Source organism: Dama dama, chromosome 9 (genome assembly GCF_033118175.1).
Source record: "Dama dama isolate Ldn47 chromosome 9, ASM3311817v1, whole genome shotgun sequence".
Taxonomy (NCBI): Eukaryota; Metazoa; Chordata; class Mammalia; order Artiodactyla; family Cervidae; genus Dama; species Dama dama.
The window spans coordinates 16,518,917-16,541,772 of NC_083689.1; the positions used below are offsets into that span (position 1 = coordinate 16,518,917).

A 22,856-nucleotide genomic window follows, 5' to 3' on the forward strand; every position below is an offset into this window, starting at 1 on the left:
CCACCTCCTAGTACTTGAGTGACAGCTGGACCGGAGGACTTCTGTCTCCAGGGAACTAGCTTCCGCGGACCTCTCCCAACAGGCGCCCAGACCCGCGCTGAGGGCAGTGGGTGGGGCAGAAAACTGACCCAGCCAGACGCGGTTAATTAGAAACGAGTTTTTTGCAAGCCTGGGGCAGCCAATCTCGCATTCACCCAGCTCTTTGTGCACACGTGAGGGCAGGGAATTTCTCACTGAGTTTCCAAAAACAGAGCATGAGGGTGACATGGCTGTTCTCTTGCTCTGTGCAACCCCTGCTCTATCAGTACACCTACTCACAGGACTGCTCCTCCCTCTATATCTTAGAGCCCAGGCACTGAGTTGACCCAGGCCACTGATTGTTCTGCTCTTTCCATCAGACTATCTCCACTTGCGTACTTCGTCAAAGGGGTGTTGAGGGGTGTATGCCTCTGCTGGTTTCCTTGACAACCGATGAGCCAATTTGAGGTCAGTTTTTCTCTGTAGCTGGTTATTCCCACCCAATTTTCTGTATAACCTTTCCTGCCTGACATCTGACCCTCTTGCTTCAGATGTGTAAGATCCCCTATCCGTTAAAGCATTGATGCCTCTGTCGCTGAATCCAGACTCTTTCTTTGGTCTTGGCAATTATTGAGCTTGCAAACCTGCAGGGTGCAGTCCAACACCCCAAGACAGGGCCACACTGTAACAAAAGGGTCTTACTGTTGCAGGGAGAAGCCAGTTCTGACTCCGTGTTTGAACTGTTTCTTTGACGTGTTTTTTGTTGCTTTTATTATGAAAACCATACGGAATAGTCTGCCTGAGGACCCTGCACCTCTACCTGTTAAACTAAAGGGTCTTACTTCTTATGTCTTAGAGACATAATCTGACCCTCCCCATCTGTGAATAATTACAACAAAAAGAAGAGTTTAACACATCGCTTCCAAAGGCTGGCCCTTCCTGAAGATGTTTTACTGAAGACTGAAGACCCTTTTTACTTTACTTCCTCTTTACATCTCCCTCCTGTTCTGCCTTTTGACTTTAATTCCTCATTGCTTCTCTCTGACTCTATAAAAAGAACCTGGCATCCAGACCCCGGACAAGATACTTTCAGACATTAGTCTGCCATCTTCTTGGTCAGCCAGCTTTCCCAATTAAGTCATATTCCTTGCCTGAACACCTTGTCTCTCAGATTCATTGGCCTGTCATGTGGCAAGCAGAGTGAGCTTGGACTCTATAACATTATATCCTCTAGGGGTCAAGGAGTTAAGGGTGAATTTAAGGTATTTTCTTGATCACCAAAGCAGAGAGCTTTTAAGTAAAATGAAATCTTATTTAAGCAAGAGGGAGAGCAGGTAGGCATGTGAGGAGCTGCTGTTCTGGGTTTCTTTTGAAGCTTGTAATTAGAATCATATAAATGAAGGGATGGACTGGGGAAGGAGGAGTTTGGGGGTCATCTTCCCTGATTTTCATCCCAGCTCCACTTTCTTGAGGGAAAGAGGGATTTTCATCCTCATTTAGCTTAGATCAGACATGTCTGGGTGTTGCAGAAACCAGTACCCAAGAAACCAAGCACCACACTTGGAGAGTTGGAGAACTCAGGTTTATTACGCCAATGGGCCCAGAGGAGTTAACACTGTAAGTTCTGAGCCCTGAACAAAGGGGTTACAGAGTGCTTATAGACAGACTATAGAGGGCAACACCAGCTGCTAATAGGCTGGTTTAAACTAAGGGGTTTTGTGCGAGTGGGACCAGCAGTCAAGATGGGGAGGGGGATGCATGATTAAGCAGGTTTGCTGGGCCTGGGCAATTGCAAAGAGCAGGACAAGGGTGAGATAAGCTCTAGTTCCTAGTATTCTAAGTCCCCACTTCTTGAGACTACGTGACCTATGTGATCCAGACTTTGCAAGGAGTAAGCTGAGTTACAGAGGCAGAACAAGCAGGAGGTTATGTAAAATTTTAACTTTTCCTCTTCATGGGGGCTTCCCTGGTGGCTCAGTGGTAAAAAAATCCACCTGCCAATGTAGGGGACATGGGTTTAATTTGTGGTCCTGTTCCAGGAAGGGGAACCCCTTCCAGGGCCCGAGAGTGGGTTCTTGTCTAACACTTGGAAATGAATTGTCCATGGAGACATTCATGCTGACAAAGCAAGAGACTTTATTAGGAGGGGCACCTGGGTGGAAAGCAGCAGGATAAGGGAACCCAGGAGGACTGCTCTGCCACTGGCTCACAGTCTCAGGTTTTATGGTGATGGAATTAGTTTTCAGGTTGTCTTTGGCCAATCACTCTGACTCAGGGTCCTTCCTGGCAGTGCACGCATTGCTTAGCCAGGATAGTTGCCAGCAAGAGAAATTCTGGGAGGTGGAAGGACATGTGGTGTCTCCTTTTGACCTTTCCCGAACTCTTCTGATTGGTGGTGGCTTATTAGTTCCATATTCCTTCCCAGGACCTTCTGTCATAACATAACTCAAGTAAATGGTTACTATAGTACCTGGCTAGATTGGGTGGTTTCAGTCAGTGTGCTTTCCCTAAAAGTCCGGGAAGACCCACATGCTATGGGCAACTAAGCCTAAGAGAAACTACTGCAGTGAGAAACCCACGCACTACAACCCTAGAGAGTGGCCCCTGCTCGCTGCAGCAAGAGAAAGCACAAGCATATGCACAGCAATGAAGACCCAGAGCAGCCAAAAATAAGTAAATCTTTTTTTTAAACCTGGTTTATTTGGGGGGTGGGGGCAGAATCACTGGACTATGTAAGTTAGATGAGGTTCTTGGCTTTTATTCCTCACCTTTGGTCTGATCAAAAACCTGAAGGGTCAGTATGTTGTCTCACCGCTCTTTCCCCAATCAGATAAGGTTCAGGCAAATTAGTTTTCCTTGAGGAATGGCCTAAGTTGCGGAGAAGGGAATGCTTTGTGTGTATATCAGAATGTACCCCCCAACACCATTTCCGGCATGCAGTGGGAGGCCATTGTTCCCAGTCTTCACAGTGAGAACCTGCTTGGGCTCCTGTAGGAAAAGTTAATGAATCTGGGGGTGGGGGGTGGGGAGGCTCCAGAAGATTGGCTCCTCGTAGAGCTTTTAAATGTCAAGTTAATCTGTACTGTGTATCCAGCAAGTCTTCCATCACACTTTATGTGTTCCTAGAAGTTGCTGGCTCCCATGTTGTCATGAAGCATTTAACAGGAGGCTTCCTATGTGCTGTTTTGGATCTGTCAGGAATCTTCTGGTCCTTATTAATTCCTGAATATTCAGGAATTAAGAGGAGAGGCACGCCTTTCCCTGGGCTGAGGAATCCAGGCATTTCCTTTGTTAGTTTTTCAATATGGTGACAAGTACCCTCTTCCTTCTTATGAACCATATGGTAAAAAGGGGTTGTTTACAACTCTCTCTCTTTAATAGGGATTGCCTTATGTTTTTTAAGTCTGGAATTTTAATTTTTATCTTTGCTGAGAATAACTACCTTGTAAGACAGTATATATGCCCACACCATGTTGATTAAAACACCTTTGCTCCATCAGAGCTTTGGCCCCCGCGTCTCTCTCTCTCTCTCTCTCTCTCTCTATATATATATATATATATTTCTGGCTGATTCCCTGGCGTGTGAAAGCCGGCTGTGTAACCCAGAGAATATTAGCCTCTTTCTTTCTTTCACTCTCTCACCGTCGACTCCGGACCACCAGGTTCGGTCCAATAAAGGACCAACAAGTGGCGCCCAGAAATGGGGACTCTGGTACACGTGGCAAGATTCGGACAGAGTGACCCCAGAGAGCCTATTGAGGCCGGTAAGTACTAAGACATGGGTCAATCTGCTGGAAAGCCCCCTCACTTTTCTACTTTACTTTACCACTTATTTAAAGTTCAGGGATTTTCGGTTTCACGCCAGCGAATAGAGGCTTGCCTTCAGAGAGTGGTTGAATGTAACCCTTGGTTCCCTGATGAAGGTAGTTTTGATTTAGAAATTTGGCATCGGGTCAAAGAGAATGTTGAACGAGCCGTCAGACAGGGTAAAAATATTCCAATAGATTTCTGGCCCCTATTGGCTCTCATTGAAGCCGTGATTCTGCCATTACAAGGTAATTCTAGCCCTCCTGATATTCAGCAACAGGCAGAACACTTATTACATGAATATGAATTAGACCATGAAGCCTTACAAAAGGCCCAATTAGAGCAACATAAGATATTTCAGAATTTTCCTACTAACCCTGCCCTGGTTGCTCCAAGTGCTCCTCCCCTGCCAGTGGGCACAAATCCCAAAGTCTCTAGAAACTGCTATTTCCCATACTGTATTTGAAAAAAAGAAAAAGAAAAAAAGAAAAAAGCTATGTCAGGCGATTGTATGCTCCTCGGATCTTTGTCTCGTCACAACAAAGATTTGGAGTGATGGACATTAAAGCCCCCTCGGCGGATCACAGCTTTCGGGTCTTGGACAGATGGTGTTATAGCTCTTAGAGAAATCAGTGTTATAGCTCTATTTTATTTAGAAGATAGCAGGAAAATCCATCATCGAGGCGTGAGGGCACGTCGATCCAAAGATGCGAAGAGAAGAGCGACCCATCGCGTGGGGGTGGGGGTGGGGGGAGAGCCCTTTGGCTCCTCTTTTTATATGTTTTTTTCTTCCCCCTGGGCCTGCCCCATGCAAATTGGGCGTAGGCGGGAGCGCTGTTCTACCTGAAGTCCTCACTCGGGTCTTCGGACCTTCCTCTGACCTTCCTCTGTTCTATCTTCGCGGGCTTTTCCCTTCCTTGTCTTTTAGCCACCACCATTTTGGACTCCTTTTCCCTATTCTAACTACGTAACAGCTATAAGACAACTAAAAAAAAAAAAAAAAAATTACTTGTTTATGATAATACAAACAGGAATATCAAAAGGCTGTAGCTCCAACTCGTGAGACAGGGACTATTTTAAGACTTGTCTCCATATAATATCAGAAACTCAAAAAATGCAAATACTAGCTGAGACAATGGCTGCTTGCTTTAAAAAGGGAAATGAAGGATGCTTTACATGTGGAGATAAAAACCATTTAAAAAGGGACTGCCCTAAGAAAGTTAATAAAAACTTCCAAAAATCTGCCCTCACTGCTGTAGAAAAATGCACTGGGCCAAAGAGTGTAAATCTAAATTTGATATTGAAGGGAAACCTATTCCAGGAAACTCCAACCAGGACACCCCCCACCCCCACCCCCCACCCCACCAGGTCCCCTTCAACAAAAACCAGGGGCAAATTCCACCTTTCCCCTCAAACCCTCAACATCCATCAGTGCTGCCGTCAATATATCAGCCCTAAACTCCTTTACCCTCAAGCAGTCCCCTCTAGAATACCTACTGGACTTTTTTGGGCCCCTGCCCCCACCGACCTTCAGTCTTTTACTTGGCCGCTCTAGTTTGACTTAACAGGCAGGAAGGCCAGGGGTCTCCAAATGGAGAAAATAGGCAAGTGTCAGACATTTTTATCTCTCTTAAAAGGCAGGAGGAAACAAACTTGCGATATTTCTTCTTCTTTTCCCTTCTCTATACAAATTTAAAAGAAGGTTTCTCTTAAAATACTGTGTTGCCATAATGACACCTGGTTTCACTTGAAGTTAACTATTCTCAAACTCTGAGTTAATCAATGCACTTTTCTTATGGAAATGTTTGTCTTAAGCTATGTTAATGTGCTATACATTTACCCCAGACTGTATCTTCAAGTCCGTTCCGACTTGACAAACCGGTATGTTTTACTCATGCAAATGTTCTCTTAAGCTATGTTAATGAAACTGTATTTGCTTGGAAACCTGCCTTTCTTCAAGATTCATGTCAATCATTTTGTGGCCCGGGACAACTCACCTGGTGCCAAGGTCATCTCAAAATGCATGTTGTGGGTGAGGGGCCTGGTGTTATTCTCTTCAGTTTTGAGACATTTCCTTTCTCTAATTAGCAGACTGCTACCTTGCTAAAGACCAGCAAGGGGGCACTCTTTCTGCCCCCCTTCTGATGCCTATGTCAGAAGCTTTCTCTATCTCCTTTATACTTTAATAAAACTTTATTACAAATAAAAAGTCTCTTACACTAAATTCCATTCTGCTCAACAAAATGAATTATATGCTCTTATTCAAGTTATTTGCCTACATCCTTACCCCATTAATATAGTCTCTGATTCTATACATTGTTTTTGTATTAAAAAAATATAAATACCTTCACCATAAACTCCAATCAACCAATCAAACTCCAATTCAACAACGTTTTTTAACTACAATCTATTATTAAAAACCGCACTTCTCCCATTTATATTACACATATACGAGCACATCACATGCTAAAGTCGCAAATAAAAAAATTTTAAAAGGGGAATACACAGGAACACTACCGTCTTTCTTATCTAAAGCAGACTTAACTAGATTACAACATAAGATATTTTCTAAACCTATAACTATTGTTCAGTTTCAGTTCAGTTCAGTCGCTCAGTTGTATCCGACTCTGCGACCCCATGAATCGCAGCATGCCAGGCCTCCCTGTCCATCACCAACTCCCAGAGTTTACTCAAACTCATGCCCATTGAGTCGGTGATGCCATCCAGCCATCTCATCCTCTGTCGTCCCCTTCTCCTCCTGCCCGCAATCCCTCCCAGCATCAGGGTCTTTTCCAAGTTAATACAGCTTTATTTGTTTAAAATTTTTCTTTAAACTTACTACAGGGAGATATCTTAACAAGAACAGAAATACATTTCGAGGAATTGAAGGACACTTCTCTTCCTCTGCCCATTTGATATCAAGACGGGTTCAATAAACAATGGAAATCTGGGAAATTAATCTTGTGGGGAAAGGGATATGCTTGTATTTCCCCAGACGGATTCAACAAACTTTTTCCTGAGAAAACTCGACCCAAAGGGGCCCCCGACATTCAAAATGGAGACGAAACAACAAAAACCCCAGGAGGAAGAAATTCCAATATGGGTCATGGCGCCTCTAAAGATCTCCAGAAAGCACCGCCCTCGGCGGCATCAACCCTATGATCTCCCTTCTTGGGGACAGATAAAAACCCCTACTAATGAAGCTGAAAATTTGGTCTCTCAACAGGGAATTCCTCGGAGTCCTGAATACATTTTCCTGCTAGCCTGTGCCTCCCAAACTTAACTGGGCTTTCTTACCCAATCCCCCTTTATTATAGGTCATAAAATGGACGGAGAAAAGACCGATCACATCAACCAATGACTCCACCCATATGCCCCCTCCCTGGAACCCTCACACCCTGGGGAGGAGGGAAAGCTAATTAACATTTCTTTAGGCTGTGAAGTCCTTCCATTGCCTGGGCCCAGGAAAATTATGCATAAACATCGGCGACAAACTTGGGCTTTTGTCCTGCCTCCAAAAGAAGACTTTTGGACATTGCTGCCCTTTCTCTGTCTGTGAACCATGTTTATACTACTGAAACTTTAGCGAAAGAGTTAGGGAAAGAACAAAAAACATTATATATTATGCTCCTTAAGTGGCTTTAAAGGTTACTAACACTATGTTGAAACATTACCATGACAAAGGACTTCTTGGCTGGCTTGACGGTGGAATGGCACCCCCTCCTCGAATCATCCTCGATAAACAGAGTGGGCCTAAACAATGGGACATATGGAAACTTGCTGCCAGCACCTAAGAAACTTGGGACTTAGACCGGACATTTCACAGGGACCAGTTGTGGTCACAGTAACTATTTCTTTCGCTGTAATCAGTCATATTTTATACAGGCCTGGGTCCCACTTCCTTTTCTTATAGCCATAAGAAATTTAGAATTTAATAAGACTTTAAATTCTGTAACTTGTATTAATTGTAAACTATATACTTGTTTTAACTCTTCTATTTCTTTAAGCTACTCAATTTTGTGTTACTCCTGTTCAATTCAATCATAGTGCCTACAACTGGGAACAAATCAAATTTCATTTACATGATAATGCCTCTCTAAATGTACAATTACTGCAAAAGGAAATCTTTAAAACTTTTTCTAAACATCTGCCCTCTTCCACTAATTTGGAAACTTTCCCTGAACAAATTATCTGGGCTAGACCCATGAGGATGGTTTCATAGTATTACCCACAGCATCGGGTCTGGAACTGTAACTTTGTTGATTGTCTTGATAATTATATTTGTTGTTTATCATCGCCTTTCTATAAGGTTGGTTAATACTAACCAAATTCATTTGGTCAGGACCTTTTTTTTCCTTTTCTTTCTTTCTGTCTTTTTTTTTTTAAACAAATATAATAAAATAGGGGGAATTGTCAGGAAGCATTTAACAGGAGGCTTCCTGTGTGTGCCTGGAGAATGAAATGGCAACCCACTCCAGAACTCTTGCCTGGAAAATTCCATGGACTGAGGAGCCTGGTAGGCTACAGTCCATGGGGTCGCAGAATCAGACACGACTGAGCGACTTCACTTCATTCACATGCTGTGTGCTATTTTGGATCTGTCAGGAATCTTCTGGTCCTTATTAATTCCTGAATATTCAGGAATTAAGAGGAGAGGCACGCCTTTCCCTGGGCTGAGGAATCCAGGCATTTCCTTCATTAGTTTTTCAATATGGTGATAAGTACCCTCTTCCTTCTTATGAACCATATGGTAAAAAGTGATTGTTCACAACTCTCTCTTTAATAGGGATCGCCTTATGTTTTGTAAGTCTGGAATTTTAATCTTTATCTTTGCTTAGAATAACTACCTTGTAAGACAGTATATATGCCCACACCATGTTGATTAAAACACCTTTGCTCCATCAGAACTTTGTTCCCCGTGTCTCTCTCTGTCTCTCTGTCTCTGTCTGTCTCTGTCTCTCTCTCTCTATATATATATATTTCTGGCTGATTCCCTGGAGCGCGAAAGTCAGCTGCGTAACCCAGGGAATATTAGCCTCTTTCCTTCTTTCACTTTCTCATCGTCGACTCTGGACCATCAGGTTCCAGTCCAATAAAGGACCAACACCATGGCTTCTGCTTTCAGTAATTTGTTATAATCAACTAACTCTTTTGTTTGGAGGGAACTGGTTTACCATATAACCTCAAATATTTTATGGAGGGAATTCCCTGGTGGTCCAGTGGTTAGGGTCCAATGATTAGGCTCCACACTTCCACAGCTGGGGCCACAGATTCTATCCCTATTTGTGAAAATAAGGCTCTGTACATGAACAGCATGGCAAAATTAATAAATAAAAACATTAGAGCCACTAAGTGGTTATGGATTACATGCACTCACAGTCAAATTTAATACCATTAGATCTCAGGCATAAGTATGTAGTCAGAAAGTCCAGTAGGTGTATTGCCCTTAGCAGTGAAATGAGCCTCTGCAGATTGACGTTAATATGTGAAGAGTAAGAGCGGCACTGATTTGTACTTGTATATCGCAGGCTTCCTTGATGGCTCAGTGGGTAAAGAATCTGCCTGCAATGCAGGAGACACAGGTTTTATCCCTAGTTTGGGAGGATCCCCTGGAGGAGGAAGACGGTAACCCATTCCAGTATTCTTGCCTGAAAAACGTCATAGACAGAAGAGCCTGGTGGGCTACAATCCATGGGGTCACAAAGAGTCAAACATGACTGAGCAACTAAGGCAAGTTAACCTTATAGAGTTCTTTATGCCTGAGGAGGAAACTTTGAATAAAGAGTTGTTGTTATTGGTAGAATCAGACAGGTATATTGTGGGCAATAGTCAAAGGATCTGTAACAATGGAATTGATGCTTTTGAACTGCGGTGCTGGAGAAGACTCTTGAGAGTCCCTTGGACTGCAGAGAGATCAAACCAGTCAATTCTAAAAGAAATCCATCCTGAATATTCATCGGAAGGACTGTTGCTGAAGCTCCAATACTTTGGCCACCTGATGCGAAGAGCCAACTCATTAGAAAAGGCCCTGATGCTGGGAAAGATTGAAGGCAGGAGGAGAAGGGGATGATAGAGGATGAGATGGCTGGATAGCATCACCGACTCAATGGACATGAGTTTGAGCAAGCTCTGGGAGATGGTAAAGGACAGGGAAGCCTGGCATGCTGCAGTCCATGGAGTCACAAAGAGTTAGACATGACTGAGCCACTGAACTGACTGACATGTTTATTTAGGTGTGCTGAGTATTAGTTGTGGCATGTGGGATCTAGCTCTCTGACTAGGGATTAAGCCTGGGTCCCCTGCACTGGGAGCACAGAGTCTTACCACTGGACCGTCAGGGAAGTCCTGAGTTTGATTCTTGGCAAGGAAATTCTCTGCTAGCATGATTGATTAGTTTGACAGGTCGTCTGTCATCCCAGGACTGCTTGCTCTAGAGACAAAACATAGCCTCTTTGCGGTGGGCCCCATCGGGTGCAATGGCAGCACACTGTATACTAGGTATGTGAATCCTCTGGTGAGCCGTGTGATGCCAAGTGGCTCCCCAAACGGCCACTATGTCTAGAAAAGAAATGCCCTACTCCAGAACAGATGGCATCCATCACAGGACAGGTCAACACACTTCCTCCTCTAGGTGGGATATGCCAGAAGCACCATGTTTGGCTCTATTCTATAAATTCCAATATACATCCAAAGAGAAGGCCTCTAGTTAGAAAGCTTGAGAGATCCTGCATTTATGACCCAATGGCAAATGGAAAGCTGACTTTAAGGGATCATTAATTCAGACACTGGGAAGTGGGAGGTCCTCCATTACAAATAAACTGTCAGTTGCCCGCAGTGGCCTCAGTAACTGCGTTCACTAACAGCTGAGAATAGTTTCTGGCCTAAGAATGCTTTGGATAATACTTCTCTGCTGGGTTGGTGGTAAAGTATCTGTCTGCCTTCAATTCAGGCACCAGGTTGGATCCCTGATCCAGGACAATCCTATATGCTGCAGAGCAACTAAGCCCATGTACCACAATTATTGAGCCTGTGTTCCAGAGCCTGGAAACAACTACTGAGCCCAGAAGCCACAACTACTGAAGCCTGTGCATCGTAGAGCCCATGCTCTGAAGCAAGAGAAGCCACTGCAATGAGAAGTTGGTGCAACACAACTATAACAGGCCCCCGCTCGCTGCAACTAGAGAAAGCCTGCATGCAGCAACAACGACCCAGCACAACCAAAAATAATTTAAAAAAAAAAAAAAAAAGCCACAAAAACAGAGTTTCCCCAGGGTGGAAAACAACAGGGAAAGAAAGAGCTGCTGTAATTGGGAGCACAAGGGGTCCCCCAGAGGGAGCCATAGCTCAACAGCTCTGCCTTAACCATGGCCTCCCCTCCCTCCCTCGGGTGGGCAGGAGTCCCTGTCCCCCACCCGTTTTCCCTAGGTCAGTGTCACCAAGAATCTGTAAGTTGCTTCAGGTTTGAGAACACAGCTCATTCAGGACTCCCTCCCTCCCCATTATCCTTCTAGTTTCCACACACTAGATCAGTCTGAGGAGCTCCCTGGGACCGGGCAGTGGAGAAGCAGCTTGGTGCCCTGACCACCCAGTGTCTTGCTCTAGCACTGGGAAGCCACCCTTGTCCTTGTCCCAAGGTTATGAGTGGAATATGAGACCTTGTCCTTTGCTTTGATGTCATATGATTGGAATAGGGTCCCAAAGCCCATGTGATTACTTCTCCAACATCTGCAGGATCCTGCTTCTTGCAGGTAGGGGAAGAGGGCTCCAGGGCTGGTCAGGAACGTCTCCTGAAGGAAAGTGGGACCTTCTGATTCTAAGGCCCTGGTCTAGGCCTCTCTCCCAAACCCCAACCCTAGGGGTCAGGCCTTGGGCCAAATCTGCTATGGTGGGGGTTGGAGTGGGGTTCTGCCAAGCTTTTCTGACTAAACAAGCAATAAAAGGTTCTAGGCTGACAGTGTTTTGAGGACCCTTTCTGCCCTCCTTTAGGTCTCCTTGTCTCCAGGTGCAGGAAGAACCAGTACCACCTGCCTTCCTCTCAGGCTTGTCCACGGTCCTGAGGGACTCATGACCAGAGCCCAGGATGGCTTGGTGGGAGGTTTTCCGCTGCTTCTGCATGAAGCTTGGCTCCACAGGCCTCATTCTGACCAGAACCCTGCCTTGATGCCCTGCAGTTCCTCACTAGAAATGCTGCACCCCCCACTCAGCCCCTCCTCCCTTTCCTGGAGAGGCAAATAAGTCTAAGCAGGGTCCATCTGTGTGCATCAGAGCCAGCCTGAAGTCATTATGTGCTTTCTGGTCTCCAGTGTCAGTGTGTTAGGGGCAAGAGATGACTGCAAAACTTGTTCCTTAGAGGTATCAGGAACTTCGGAGGGCAAGACTCAACATTGGAGGAGGGCAAGACTGAGAGGGAACCAGTTTATCACAGGATCTGTTTCAGGGTTTCCTACCAGCCCTTCCTGTTTGAGGCTAGTCTTTGGGAATCAACAGGCCACCAGGTCTGGTAACGCCAGTTCAATCTAGTGTCTGCCTGCTGGAAACTGCAGCCAAACCCCAGGGTGGTTGGCTGGAGGGTCCAAGGGGTCTTGCAGCTGGTGGGTGGGGCTGAAGTCTAAGGGGTCCTGGAGTTAATGCCAGATCCTGGAGTCTTTCACTGCTGTAAGCTGGGGGTCTCAGAGCTGGTGTCAGCCCACTGGTGAACAGGGCTTATTTCTGTTACAGATGGCTACAAGGCCTGTGTGTGTTAGTCACGCAGTTGTGTCCAACTTTGTGACCCCATGGACTGTAGCCCACCATGCTCCTCTGTCCCTGGAATTCTCCAGGCAAAAACACTGAAATGGGTTGCCATTCCCTTCTCCAGGGTATTTTCCCAACAGAGAAGATAAAATTCAGGTCTCCCACATTGCAGGTGAATTTCTTACTGTCTGAGCTACCAGGGAAGCCCCAAAAGATCTAGGGTATCCCAAAGCTGATATTGCCCCACTGTTAATCGGGGTTGGATCCCAACAATTGGCTGTGGGGCCACAGGGGCCCCAGGGCAACTGGGGGCTCAAAATGTCTTCAGGCAGCTGGTCATATGGTGCGTGAGGCTGTGACCTTGCCTGGCTAGCTGCCTGGCCTGAGGCATCCCAGTACTGAAGCCAATAGGCTGATGAGTAGCACAGGTCTCTCACAGTAATAAACTAGAAGGACCAGCACCAGTGTCCACCAGTGTCCTTGTGGTAGAATGAGCTTCCCAAAATGGCTGTCATCAGTGTCTGTGTCCCAAGGATAAGCATCAGTTGCCTCCTGTTTCTCCAGGAGTCTGCAAGATTAGCAGGTGGGTCAGACTTATGCCCCTTTCAAATTACCGCTTTTTCCCTGAGCATGTGAGATTTTATGTGCACCCCTTAAGAATGAGTCTCTATTTCCTACAGCCCCCTTACTCTCTGGTAAGCAAGCCCTCCAGCCTTCAAATGTTTTGGGGGCTCATCTACCCAGTGCAGGACACCTAGGCTTGGGAGTAAGATGGGAGCAGGGGTTGGACCCCCTTGCTCCTTGGGACAACTTCTGCAATTATAACTATCTTCCTGTTGTGGGTCATGGGTCTTGACTATAACTTTTATCTACCCTTCCTACTGGTTTCACTGTGGGTCCTTCTTCCTATCTTTACCCGTAGATCTTTTCTGCTAGCATTCAGGTCTTTCTCATCAATGGTTGCTTGGCAAATAGTTGTAATTTTGGTATCCCTATGGGAGAAGGTGAGCTCAGGGTCTTCCTACTCTACCATCTTGGACTCTTCAGTTTTGAGGATATTCTTGACTGGCAGAGCAAAAAATGAGGAAAGTAGGCTTGAAGCAAGTGCCCGCAAAGGCCCTATACTTCTTGTCTCTTTCCATACAGGTGGCTCCAAATCTATCTAATACTATTTCACTTCTGCATTTCAAGTTACCTGTCTATTCAGCTTTGGTGAATTCTAACATGGGACCATAAAAGCAATAGAATCTAGAAACTAGTTCACATTACTCACATTGACAAAACAGTTAAAAAGAGTCATCTCCAACTCTAGATTTTATTGTCATCACACAGGTCTCTCAATATTCCAGAGCCCAAATCCTAGCCAGAAGGAATGACAAATAACAAAGGACAAAAGATGAAAAGAATAATTCACATGAGACTACATGAAGAACTCTGTACACTTACAAATACATGCCCAACTCTTTACTACATCTCTGTTAGGAAGCAATGGAATAAAGCTCTTAAGGCAATGAAAAGTTTGAATATAATGTAAAAGGGATGTTGAGTATTGAGTACTTGCCACAAGAAACAAACAAGTACCAAAATGTCACTTTTTAGTGTTCCCTTATTTACATAAAAATTACAAAATTATTTAAAAATGAAACCTACTTGCATATTAGAAATATACTGCAAATCACCCATGGACCAAAGAGTCTTAACAGTAAAAATAAAAAAATCTAACTGATAAAAGGTTATTTATTAAACTTAGGAATGACAGCCTAAAGAGTATCAACACAATTATCTTACTTCAATATTTACTTACAAAAATAAGTAGAACTCCATACTTCAGAGAATAACTTTAAGAGTATGCCACTGGTAGGGAAAATATATGTTTAAAGTTTATAACATTTCCTCCATATTGTAACTTTGAGAGCATTCTACATGGATTTGCAGAGGCTTACCCATATTACTTACATTAACATAAGTTTTTTCCAGTGCAGTTTTCATATTACTATAAAGATATTTGTTTCAAATGAATAGTTTTACTTTTCATTTCAGTTATATGGTATCGATCCAGTGTACATTCTTAATGGTTTTAAGAATGTAAGGCAAATGAAGGTTTTCATATATTGTTTACATTTAACAGAATTCTCTCTAGAGTGAGTTCTTTCCCAAGAATATGAGAGAAAATTCCCCAATTTCTCACATTTACATGATGTGCATCATCTTGCATCCTTAAAATGTCATGTGACAAAGGTATTCCAATATTCCTTACGTTCAGTTTCTGTTATGAGTTCTTTCATACATTTGAACATAATAGGAATTGCTGGAGGCTTTACCATATTTTTTTTGCATTCAAAGCAATTCTCTACAGTGTGAATTCCTTTCTGTATTCAGAATGAACTGAGACAACTGAAAGTTCTCCTACATTTCTTACATTCATAGGCCTACTTTCCATTATGAGTGTTCTCATGGTTTTGAACAGAACTAGGACCATTGAAGGCTTTCCTATAATTTTTACATTCATGTGGTTTCTTACCAGTGTGAGTTCTGATTTCATAATGAACTGAAAAAAATTGAGGGCTTTCCTACATTTCTTACATTATCCAGTGTGCTTCACCACATGTCTTGAAAATTTGGTGATAGAACTAAAGGCTTTCCCACTTTGTTACATTCATAGGGTTACTCTCCATATGAGTTCCTTCATGGTTTTGTAAAGAATGAACTCGACTAAAGGCTTTACTACAATTCCTACATTCATACGGTTTCTTTCCAGTGTGTGTTCTTTCATGGTTTTGTAATGAACTGGAACAACTGAAGGTTTTCCCACATTTCTTACATAAATAAGGTCTGACTCTAGTGGCTTTATCATGTGTAAATGAAATTTTGAGGGAAAAATGAAGGCTTTCCCACATTCCTTACATTCATAGGGTTTCTCTCCACTATGAGTTCTTTCATGACTTCAAAGGGAACTGAAATAAGTGATGGCTTTACCACATTGTTTACAGTGATAGGATTGCTCCCCAGTATGACTCCTTTCATGTTTTTAAAGGAAGCTGGGATAACTAAAGCCTTTACCATATTCCTTACATATATGAGGTTTTTTCCCAGTATGAGTTCTTTGATGTTTTCAAAGGGACCTAGGAGTACTGAAGGTTTTATAACATTCCTTACATTCAAAGGGTTTTTCTACACTGTGAATCCTTTCATGACTTTGAAAGTAACTGGAACAATCAAAGACTTTCCCACACTCCTTACATTTGTAAGGTCTGTCTCCAGGGTGCTTCATTACATGTCTTTGAAATTTGGTGAGAGAACTCAAGGCTTTTCCATGTTCTTTATATTCATAAGGTTTCTCTCCGCTATGAATTCTTTCATGTTTTTGACAGGAATTTGGACTACTGAAGGCTTTACCACATTTTTTACATCCATAGGGCTTTTCTCCACTGTGTCTCCTTTCATGGCTTTGAAAGGATCTGGAACAATTGAAGGCTTTACCACATTGTTTACACTTACAGGGTTTCTCTCCACTATGACTTTTTTCATGTCTGTGAATGGAAGTAGGCCAACTGAAAGTTTTCCCACATTGTTTACATTTATAAGGCTTCTCTCCTGTGTGAGTCCTTACATGTATTTGAAATGAACTGGGAGTAATGAATGCTTTCTCACATTCTTTACATTTATAAGGTCCATCTCCAGAGTGACTTATGTCTGCTCTAAGGATTGAGAGAAAAATAAAGCCTTTTCCACACTCCTTATATTCGTAGGGTTTCTCTCCAGTATGATTTCTTTCATGTTTTCAAAGAGAACTGGAATAACTGAATGCTTTACTACATGTTTTACATTTATAGAACTTCTCTCCATTGTGATTTCTTTCATGGTTTTTCAATCCTACAGGAGAAATAAAAGCTTTACCACATTGCTTACATTCATAGGGTTTCTCTCCTGTGAGTCCTTTCATGTATTTGAAACGTTTGATGATATCTAAAGGTTTTTCCACATTGTTTACATGGATAAGGTTTCTCTCCCATGTGGGTTTTTTCATGTATTCGTAGTGCAAATCTTAAAAAACTAACGATTTCCCCATTTCCTTAAATTTATAAGGAGCATCTCCAGTGTGCATTATCATGTATCTTCAAAAGGTTGTAAACCACTTAAAGAGTTTCCCACATTCTTTACACTTATAAGGAGTATCTCCTGCATGGGTTATGTGTCTTTGAAGGGTTGTGAGCCACACAAAGGCTCTCCCACATTGTTCACATTCATAGGGCTTTTCTCCTGTATGAATCCTTTTATGGGTTTGAAAGGAAGTGTGAAAACGAAATGCTTTCCCATATTTCTTACATTTATAGTTTTCCTGTCCATTGTGTTTTGTGTTTTTCAAAACATTGAAGATAACTGAAGGCTTTACTACATTCCTTACATTTATATGGCTTCTCTTCATATTTCTGGTACTCATCTAGTTTATGTCCATTGTGATGCCTAATATGTCTATTAAGGGATAGATGATGCATAAAGACTTTTCCACATGCACTGCATTCATATGGTTTCACTAGAGTAGTTTTCTTGTTCACACTGAGTTTTGGAATAAGGCTGTAGTTTCCTGCACACTGACTACCCTCTTTACTTGCATAGAATCACATGACTCCTGTAAAAAATGGGGATCACATGAATAATGATTTCTTTACTAACAATTAAATATTTATTAGCAGGGTACTTGAACTACACTGTTATGATTTATAGCAAAATCAGACAGGTTATTTCCCTGTCTGAATGGTTTTCAATTGAAAAAGGAATGCCCTTCAAGATTTCACTCTTGGAATTATCACAAGTGACATTCACATATAGGGCTTGTTAAACACTATTTTCAAGAGAACTATTTTCCAAATGCTGGACATCTATGTCCCATATTGTAAAGGATTTGGAGAAAATTTTTTCAGAGAATAAATAAATGTGAAGCAGGCATTATGTGTTTAGGCCCCTCCTTTTAAAATTTTACCACAAACGAGGAGCCACATATGAGGCACTACTTTCTGTTATGCGTGTGACTTACCTTAGTTTTCTCCCCTGGTTTTTGTACTGATCTTCAATGTCATGATTGCTCCCTTTCCCCCCTAAATTGCAAATGAAGAAAAATGATTCCAAAATATTAGAAATTATACAGAAAGCGTTAGATCCTACATTCATTGTTGGCTGTGAACAGGTCTAGTTTATTTACCAACTTCCTCCGTTTCACATAAGTCATCATGGAAGAATATCAATGAGTAAGAAACATTTGTTCTCTAATTGACAAAGTAAAGGAAAGCTGTCATCCTCACCTATTGAGGCCAGGTTTCTGAAGGTTTCTCGCATCACATCTCTGCAGAGCTTCTTCTGTGAAGGATTCAGTAAAGCCCACTCCTCTGGGCTGAAATTCATAGTCACATCTTCATTAGCCACCAAGTCCTAAAACACCCCAAATATGTGTATAGCAGGATGTGTGACCCCAATGGGACTAGACATCTATACACCATTTATATGAATAGGTTATATATGATTCTGTCATCTCCAAACACTTATTTTATGACTTGATCACCAGGAACTTACTCTGTCTATATGTCCTCACAAATTTAGCAGCATAATGAATGTGTAAATATTTACTCTGATCACATTACATCTTATTTCTCACTAACAACAGGGTCCAGAACATGTGGAGAAGTGAGAGACATGCTATATAAATGAAACAAATGTTACCATTTTAAGACCATCAATACCTTGTCAGGAAAAACTTCCATATTCTTCATTTTACCCACCATTTATAGCACTTATGAGGCAGAGGGTCAAATCTGCACAAGATTTTATGAATAAGAACACAGTGCTGAACTGAAAGCTTTTTCTTCTATTTCTATCACCAAACAAAAGAGTCCAACAAACCTGTAAAACTTTTAATAGGATCCAGCTAGCCAATTTGGCCTTAAAGTATTCTAAGCCTTTAGAAGTAATCAGATGTTGATGATGGAAAGAAAATATTCTTGTGGGGAAATATGCCTTTCACTTCTACAATATTTACTACAGACACTTTTTTCTCTCATCTGATGCACTAGAAAGTTAAGGCTTTCCAAGTGGCTCAGTGGTAAAGAATCTGCCTGCCAATGCAGGAGACATGAGTTTGATCCCTGGTCCAGGAAGATGCCACATGCTGCCCAGAGCAACTGAGCCTGTGCACCACAAATCCTGAGCCTGTGCTCAAGAGCCTGGGAGCTGCAACTACTGAGACCACGTGTAACAACTACCAAAGCCCTCATGCCCTAGAGTCCATGCTCCACAAGAGAAGCCACCGCAATGAGAGGCCCACGTACTGCAGATAGAGAATAGACCCCAGTCACTGCAACTAGAGAAAAGCCTGTGCAGCAATGAAGACCCAGCACACCCAAAATGAATAAATAAATAAAATCTATCTATAGAAAGTTAAATGGCACTTACAGTTCAGACACTAGGAAGATAGTCTGAAAACCAAACCACAAAACCATGTGCCTTATGTACCTCAAGGTTGCTTAGAGGCACATACAGGCATACAGAGTGAGATAATATGCTGGTGGAGCTCTTTATGGCAGATTTAGAACACAAGTGCCCAGTGCCTATTCAACCCTGAGGAATAGATTGAGAGTTGTAAACTGCAAGTGTGTTCATTAAAAATCTTAAGAGTTTGATGGTAAATCTGCCCTAAGTATTTATAAAACACATAAAGGATTCAGAAGTACTTTCCTCCTGAAGAATATGAAATCACCATTTTCAAATTGCAGGAGGAAGTTATTTCCTGACCAGCCACTCTAAAGGCTGCCCTGCCACAAGCTCCCACAAGGTATACAGAAACAGGATAGCTTGAACCCTGGGTCTAAGAATCCCTTAGATGATGACAGCACATGCTGCCAATAGTGTATAAAAGGTCTTATTATCTAAATAATTGAGGTATCTGAGGACAGTAAGGCAGACATCTCCAGCACTTTCATGAAATGGCTTCACAAAGCATGGGAAAGTATCTGGACTTTTTAAAAACTGAAGTTAGGGGCTGGTTTAGGATGAGGGTTCACATATAAGAACAAAATCCTAAGAAGATAGAATCTCTTGCCACTAACAACAGAAGGAAGACTAAGGCTTTCCAATCACTTTGTATAGATGTGGGTAAAAGCCAAAAGAGGATAGGCAATGATTTTTAAAGCAGTCAGCAATCAATCATCAAAAATTGAAGACAGAGACTTAACAGGTTTGAAGCTGGCATTTAAGGTACTCAGAAGCCGTCATTCTTGGCCTCAAAGGAAAAAACTTAGATCAGTGAATTGAGTTCATAGGCAAAATACTCTCTCCAAAACTGGAAAAGAAGAAATAAAGACAGCATTTAAAAATAAACACCAAATATTCTGTTCTTAAGAAGGCCTATACTGAAAATAATCCATTTTACCAGAGGCTAACAAAAAGCTCAAAACACCAAAACCAAAACCCAAACAAGACAGGACACAAAATCCATAAACTGTAGAGCAATGACAGAGGCTTAAAATACACAAAATGGGAATATCTAAAAGAAAAGGTACACAGAAATGAACCGAAAAAAATAAGTAATAATCATTGAGAGTCTCCTAAAATTGATGATTAATGGCATGCTGTAGATCCAAAAAGCTTAGAGAACACTAACCATCAAAAATGTACACTAAGTCTCATATTCTAACTTAGGAAATATCAAAGAGAAAGAGAACATATCGAAAAAAAGTCAGATGGGAAAATCCACTTTACTTTTATAGGAAAAAAAAAAAGATTAGACTTAGATCAGACTTCTCGTCAGAAACCAAGCAGGAAGAGAGTAGAGTGAAATTTTTCAATTTTTGAAAGGAAAAAACCACTCTTCTACTTTTCAAAACCAAAAGCTGGTCCTTAGAAAATATTAATTATAATAAAATTGATTGACATCTAGTCAAGGTAACAGAAAAGGCAAAACAGAAATATCAGAAATGAAAGGAAGAGGAAATGAACATAAAAAGATTTGATACAATTCAACATCCATTTATGATAATAAACTAATAATACAGGGAACTCTTTGTTCTTGAGAAAAACATCAACAAGACACCTGCAGCTAACATCATACTTAGACATAACATCAAAAACAAACAAACCATGAAAGGAAAAACTGGTAAGTGTCCCTTCATTAAAAGGAAAACTCCTGTGGTGGAGAAAGTGTTATGAGAATGAAAAGTCACAGACTAGGAGAGTGTCTCTGTAATACACATACCTGATAAATGACTAGCAATCTCAAATACACAGAGGCTTCTTAAAACTCAACAGTAAAGAGATAAGCAACTCAATTAAAAATGGGAAAAAGATCTGAATAGACACCACACCAAAGAAGATATACAGGTGGGAAATAAACAATATGAAAACATGCTGAACATGTCTTTGGGGAATATTAATATAAATAAAACAACAATAATATGTCATTACACACTTATTAAATGAATTCAAAACACCCAACATTAGTGAAGATAAGAAGCTGCTGGTAATCTTCATTCCTCGGTGGTGGGAATGAAATTGGTATGCCTACATTGGAAGATAAGAATTTCCCATGAATCCTTAACATACTCATATATATAGGAAGATCCAGCAATCCTGCTCCTTGACAGAGACACAAATTAGCTGAAACCTTAAGTGCACACAAAAGCCTAACACGAATGTCTGTAGGTGATTTATTCATAATTGATAAGAGAGTTAAGCATGATGTACTTCAAGAGTCGAATGGATAAACAGTCAGTGTCATTACACTATAAGATGAAATATTGCTCAATGAAAAAATGAAATGAGGTATCAAGCCATAAAAACACATGAAGGAATCTCAAAAGTACATCGCTAAGTGAAAGAAGCCAATCTGACAAGGCAACATAAGATTCCAAGTAGATGATATTTTGGAAAAGACATTATTATGAGCCATAAAAATATCTTTGGTTCTGAAGAATTTGGGGTTTGGAGGGAGAGATGAATGAAAACGTGAAACAGAAGGGATTTTGAGGGTAGAGAAATGATAGATATGTGTCATTAAACACTTACCAAAACCTATAGATCCTATAACCCAAAAAGACATTGATAACGAAAACTGTGGACTTTAATACATTAATACTGGTTTAGTAATTGTTATAATGTAATGCAGCAATACAAAATTTAACAAAATAGTGCAAATAGAGGGGTTATGTAGGAACTACTAAGGAAAAAAATTACAGAACCACCTTGTTCGACAGATAAAGGAATCCAAAGGAGAGAAAAGTAAATATTTGAATCAGCTGAGATAAGCAGACTGCTCCCTTACAGCTGAAAAGGAAAACCCACATTCAGAAAGTTAAATATCTTCTTAAAATCTGGTCTACAAACTTCCCTGGTGGTCTAGCGGTTAAGATTCTGCCTGCCAACGTAGGGGACATGAGTTCGATCCCTGGTCCTGGAAGATTCCACATGCTTCAAGGCAACTGAGCTCATGAGCCAAAACTACTGAAGCTGCAACTGGAGCACAGCCCCATGTGCTGCAACTAGAGAAAGGCCAAGCGCAGCTACGAAGACCTGGCAGGGCCAAAATACATACATGAAGTAATTGTAAAAATTGTGGTCCAGATACTCCCAACTGCAATAGAACCCTAAAAGTGAGTCAGTCTCTGAGGAAGAAGGGTATGGACCCCAAAAAGGCCATCCCCTCTTCCATTCTCACAAGTGAGGAATTTTTCAGCAGGTGTCAACCCAAAAGAACTCCCAAATTCCCAAACCCTTTGTCAAGGAAACAGAACACCAACCTCCACAGACTTCCCTGTGCGCAAATTACACTGAATGCACCGCCATTATAAACGCAACACTTAGGCAAACCATGATTACAACTTCAGAAAGAGAATCACAAAATCTCCTCCATCTCCCTGTTCAGTCACTAAGTCATGTCTGTCTCTTTGCAACCCCAGGACTGCAGCATACCAGGCTTCCCTGTCCTTCACTATCTCCCAGAGTTTGCTCAAACTTATGTCCTTTGAGTCAGTGATGCCATCTAACCATCTCATTCTCTGCCCCTGCCCTTCTTTTGCCTTCAATCTTTCCCGGCATCAGGGTCTTTTCCAATGAATCGGTTCCTAGGAGGAGCCAATGGGCCTTCACTTCTAACTCTCTTTGCAGGCTCACAGTGGGGCTTAGTTTGGCTCACCCACGACAGGCCACACTCCCCACTGGAGTCACTTGGCACCACTATTATTACATTTTAATTATACAAACACACTGAACAATCCAGCACATTCAATCAAACAGTGTTTATGTGAAGAGTAAGA

The 22,856-nt window shown here is 41.9% G+C and overlaps 1 pseudogene; it reads right to left on the minus strand.

Moving 5' to 3' along the window:
- Nucleotides 1–13,099: 13,099 nt before the first annotated feature.
- Nucleotides 13,100–18,323, minus strand: LOC133062738 (zinc finger protein 709-like; annotated as a pseudogene).
- Nucleotides 18,324–22,856: the final 4,533 nt, after the last annotated feature.